The 4,884-nt window shown below is 59.7% G+C and overlaps 1 pseudogene; it reads left to right on the top strand.

The window, feature by feature from the left end:
* Positions 1-1,287: 1,287 nt before the first annotated feature.
* LOC119470620 lies at positions 1,288-1,382 on the top strand (annotated as a pseudogene).
* Positions 1,383-4,884: the final 3,502 nt, after the last annotated feature.

Genomic DNA, 4,884 nt, shown 5'->3' with positions numbered 1-4,884 from the left:
ATCCCAGCACTTTGGAAGGCCGAGGGGAGCAGATCACCTGAGGTCAGGAGTTCAAGATCAGCCTGGTCAACATGGTGAAATCCTGTCTCTACTAAAAAAAAAAAAAATGCAAAAATTAGCCGGTCATGGTGGCGGGTGCCTGTAATCCCAGCCACTCAGGAGGCTGAAGCAGGAGAATCGCTTGAACCCGGAAGGTGGAGGTTGCAGTGAGTCAAGATCACACCATTGCACTACAGCTTGGGTAACAAGAATGAACCTCCGTCTCAAAAAAAAAAAAAGGAAAATTGAAAAGAGACCAAGCATGGTGGCTCACACCTGTGATCCCAGCACTTTGGAATATCAAGGCAGGAGGTTTGCTTGAGGCCAGGAGTTCAAGACCAGCCTGGGCAACATGGTGAGAGGGTCCCCGCCAATCTCTTAAAAAATAAAAAAATTTGTCTCCCAAGACACGTGTCTGTAGTCCCAGGTACTTGGGAGGCCTGGGAGAGAGGATTGCTTGAGCCTGGGAGGTTGAGGCTGCAATGAGCTGTGATCGAGCCACTGCACTCCAGCATGGGTGACAGAGCAAGACTTGGTCTCAAAAAATAAACAATTACAGACATGAACGGGCGTCACGGAAATCTTATCGCAGAAGTCGCTCATCCTTCACCCCTGAGCCTCACCTCTCTGTTCCAGGGAATCTGAGTTTGGGGAAGGAAAGTCTATGGGGTCCTCACTTCTCCCTGTGACTCCTGCCCACAGCCATGAGTTCCCCGCATTGGAGCCGGGTGCCTGAGCAAGTCCTGACCAGCCCCACTGAGCTCCAGCACCCTGGACACCTCACGCCACCCCTTGTGGACTTTGTGCTGGGGATGAGCTCCACTTGGGAGCCCTGCTGAGGGCTGGTCCCTCCTGGACACCCTCTGCACTGGGCAGCGTGGTCCCCCCAGGGGGCCTGCGTCCTAATCCCTGGGCTGTGAATGGGCTACTTCTCATGGCAAGAGGGACACTGCCAGGTGACACAGGGCCCTGCGATGGGAGACTACCCAGGGTCATGCAGCTGAGCCCAAGGTCATCGCAGGCCCCTGTGAGAGGGAAGCGGGGTCAGAAAGCAGAGGCTGTGAGGGCGCCCCAGCCTGGGACTGCGGCCAGAACGCCCTGGCCTTCAGAAGCCGGGAAAAGCCAGGAGACGGACCCGCCCCCAGCCTCCAGAAGGAGCAGCCCTGCTGACTCCACAGCTTTAGCCTAGTGGGGCCCCACGGGACTTCTGACCCCCAGAATCTAAACTAGTAAGCGGGCATGGTTTTGATTCTTTTGTGTTCATGTACACAATGAGGGGGTTTTCACGCTTTTGTGTGAGACATGAAACGTCTTTAGAACAGTGGCTCATGACCCGCCTGACGTGCGGGGGAAAAAGAGAAAATAAATAAATAAATTTGCATTGTTTTAAGCCACTAGGTTTGTGGTCACGTGTGACAGCAGAAACAGCAAATGGATGTGCCCTCCAGGGCTCCGTTAGGTGCCGGCGAAGCTCAAGGACGCTGGGGAGGGTCACCGTGGCCATCTGGGGGCAGGTGGTACATCAGGACCCTCCTCCCTCATCACCGCCCTCCCTCCCCAATCGCCATCCTCAAGGGCATAGGGGCCAACCCCCAGTGAAGCGGCCAGACAGGCTGGCTGTGCCAATTCCCTGCAAGGCAGAGCTGTTCCTCCAGCCTCGGAATGCAGCCAGCCCCTGCATGGCAGCCTCTGGGGACAGGACCCCCGGCTCTCCCCTCTCCTCTCTCCTCTGGCCCCAGCCCTGTCTCTCTGCTCCCCCGGCCTCCCTTGAACTCCCAGGACGGGTCGGCAAATCGCTATGTGTGCAGATTTTCTAGGGAGAGTCCACAACCATGGTCAGAGTCCCTCAAGTCCGAAAAGAGACAGAGCCACAGCCTTGGGCGGCTCCTCCGGCCCCGGGTCCTGAGCTGCATTCCCCGAGCCAGCACTTAGCCCACGGTGTCAGACACCTGATGATGCAGCCTCCTCCTACCTTCCCCAGAAACCAGATTAGGTGCGGCCAGCAAAAAGAACATTCTTGGCTGGCAAAACGCTTTCACCGGCCACCAAAGGCCCCCTGTCCCTCCAGCCCAAGAAAAGGACAGCGCTTCTTCATCCACATGGGCTCTGGGCCCTGTGCCCCAAGCCCTGGAGTGAGCCTCAGCCCTGCCCTGCGTTCACAGTCTGGGCGCGTTGTGGGGCATGGGTTTACCCCCACATCCAGACCCTTGAGGCCTCGGGAGCAAGGACTGGCCTCTCTGGTTCCCCTTCACACAGGAGGTGCTGAATCAATGCCCAGGAAGTGACGTGTCCCGTGAGGCAGCAGAGGCTGAGCTGGAGAAGGCTCCCGAGACCTGCACAGATTCAGGCGTGATCATCCCCGAGGCACTTTGAAGGAGGCCAGGCTGCCGTGGACACAACTCCGGGCTCACACTGGGGCGGCCCGGATGCTCCTTCATGGGGCCCCGGGGCTGCTGGAGGGGGTCTATGATCTTCGCCCTGACCTTTCGGCAGGTCCTGGCTTGCCCAGGCTCAGCCTCACCCCTAACCAGGTGTCATGAGGCACCTGCTCAGCAGAGCCTGTTGCCGTCCAGACACTGCAGTTGGTGATGATGAGACCAACACCGACGGCCCCGGGGCCGACTCAGGTAGGAAAGAGCCCCGGGCCCCTCTCCTACCCAAGGTCTGCAGCAGAGGGACACCCTTTCCCACCCCCACACATGAGCTCCAGTCCCCTGATGGGAGCGAAGGGGGAGCAGGCCCTGCAGTGACCCCCTGGCCGTCTCTTATCCACCAATGTGGCCAAAGGTGGCCACGTTATCTCCCAGGGCGCGCCCTCTCCTCCGTATCAGGACGAAGTAGACATCCAGGTGCCTGCACAATAGACATTTCTGGAGATAGCAGGCCCTTCTCGGGCTCTCGGGAAAGATTCTGTGATAACAGGCCCTGGGAACGGAGATGCCCTTAGCCACACGGCATCCAGGGGACCCACCGCCCCTCTGGCCTTTGGGCCAAGTCAGCACCTGCCACTCCCACCCAGCCACCACCTTCCTGCACCCTGCAGCCACCCCTCCCTGCCCACCAGGGTGACCAGACACTGGCTGGAGCCAGGGGAGGGGCAGGCACTCTTCACAGTTTCCCCAGGAAACCCTGGACCCTGTCCCGAGCCCAGCCCCCAGACAGCCACACCCACTCTCCCCCTGCCCACCGGAGCTCAGCCTCTGGGACAAGACGGGACCCTGTTTACACCAACGTACCTAAGAAAAACCTTGTGGAAAATTCCAGGCCTGAGTCCTGAGTGTCCCCAGAGTCCACGGCCAGTGGCTGAGAGCCAAGAAGATAGAGACAAAGAGGATTTATACCCCAGCAGTGAGGGGACAGTGACAAGGCAGCCTCTCTGCAGGTCCCCACGGGAAAGGAAACCCACAGCTCAGCTCCATGGAGCGAGGGCTCCCTATGCAGCCAGGGCTGTCTGTGACACTGGGACTCACAAGGCAGTGGCAACAAGCAGGGGATCCCCCCGGAGAGCCCGGTTCAGCAGAAGTCTGGGGTCCTGGGACCCCAGCCCAAAGCAGGCAGTCAGGAACTAAGTGACATAGGTACCCTGGGGGCTGCAGGGCAGAGGGAGGAGAGATTCTCCGAGGCTCCCTTGCCATTCCCCAATGCCAAGTCCAGCAAAGGTGTTTTTCTGGAGCAGGCGCTGATCCCCCTCACGAAACTCAGGACCCGGCCGCCTCTCCCGGGGGCTGAGCAGCTCTGAGCGGGCGTGGAACCATGGGGCACGCTGGGGCCGACTCCAGGGAGGCGGTAGGGGAGGCACCCACCCAGGCCCCGCTGCCTGGGGAAAAGGCTGCTGAATACAGGGCACACTGATGCCAGGGCCCTGGGCAGGGGAGGGGGAAATAGTGTATGCCTCTCCCTCCTTCTTACCACAGTCTCCCAGGGGCTCCTGGCCTTGGGTGAGCAGGATGGACACAAGGCGCCTCAGAGGGAAGCTTCTTGGGCAGACAGACAGTGCAGGCCACGGGGCCCCTGTGGTGGGGAGGGGAGGGGAGGGGACACTGGGCCCGCATGTGTCCTCTGCAGCAGGACAGCCTAGCCTGCCCCTGGCCATGCTGAGCCATGTGGCTCTCCTCTCTGAGACGCTGTGATGACAGGCAGAGGTGGCAGGGGCACAGCAGCAGCAGGGGCACAGGGGTGGCAGGCAGAGACACTGTTGAAAAACCCGCCCAAGGGCCTGCCCTTGGCATCTCCTGGGCCCACCCTCATCTTCCCCGAGGCTATCCAAGTGCTTTCCCGGGTGGTGTGTCCTCCGTGGAAACTCGGGAAGGCTCCTCATCATGCCAGGCACAGCCCCACATGCCAGGGGAGGGGACGCTAATGATCATCCCCAGCTCACAGGTACAGGAGGGAGGCCTTCGGCAGGGGTAGCCCACTCAGAAAAGCAGCTCAGACCCTCTACCTGCTGGGCTCATCCTCCCCAGGTTCCCAACCACAGTCCAGCAAAGCATCCTCCTCCACATGGCGGGCTCCCCACAGGGTTCCTCCAAGGTTCTAAGAGTGAAGGCCTGGTGGTCACCGACAGAAGTCTGCAAACAGCAGATTCCTACACAGATGGCCCTGCCTTAGGACGGCTCCACCGACAGGCTCCGACTTCACGATGGCGAGAATTCGACCAGAAGTCAGCGGAAACGGCGCCCTGCGCAACCACTCCCTTGCAGGACAGTGTGCCACAAATCGCACAAGATTCTCAACACTTTATTATAAAATAGCTTTGTGAGCAGGGCACAGCGGTTCACCCCTGTGATCCCAGCACTTTAGGAGATCAAAGCAAGAGGGTGGCTTGAGCCCAGGAGTTCAAGACCG

Source organism: Cebus imitator, unplaced genomic scaffold (assembly GCF_001604975.1).
Source record: "Cebus imitator isolate Cc_AM_T3 unplaced genomic scaffold, Cebus_imitator-1.0 Scaffold36, whole genome shotgun sequence".
In the NCBI taxonomy this organism is placed as follows: Eukaryota; Metazoa; Chordata; class Mammalia; order Primates; family Cebidae; genus Cebus; species Cebus imitator.
The sequence above is the reverse complement of the archived record's forward strand: the minus strand, read 5'-3'. Positions and strand labels throughout refer to the sequence as shown.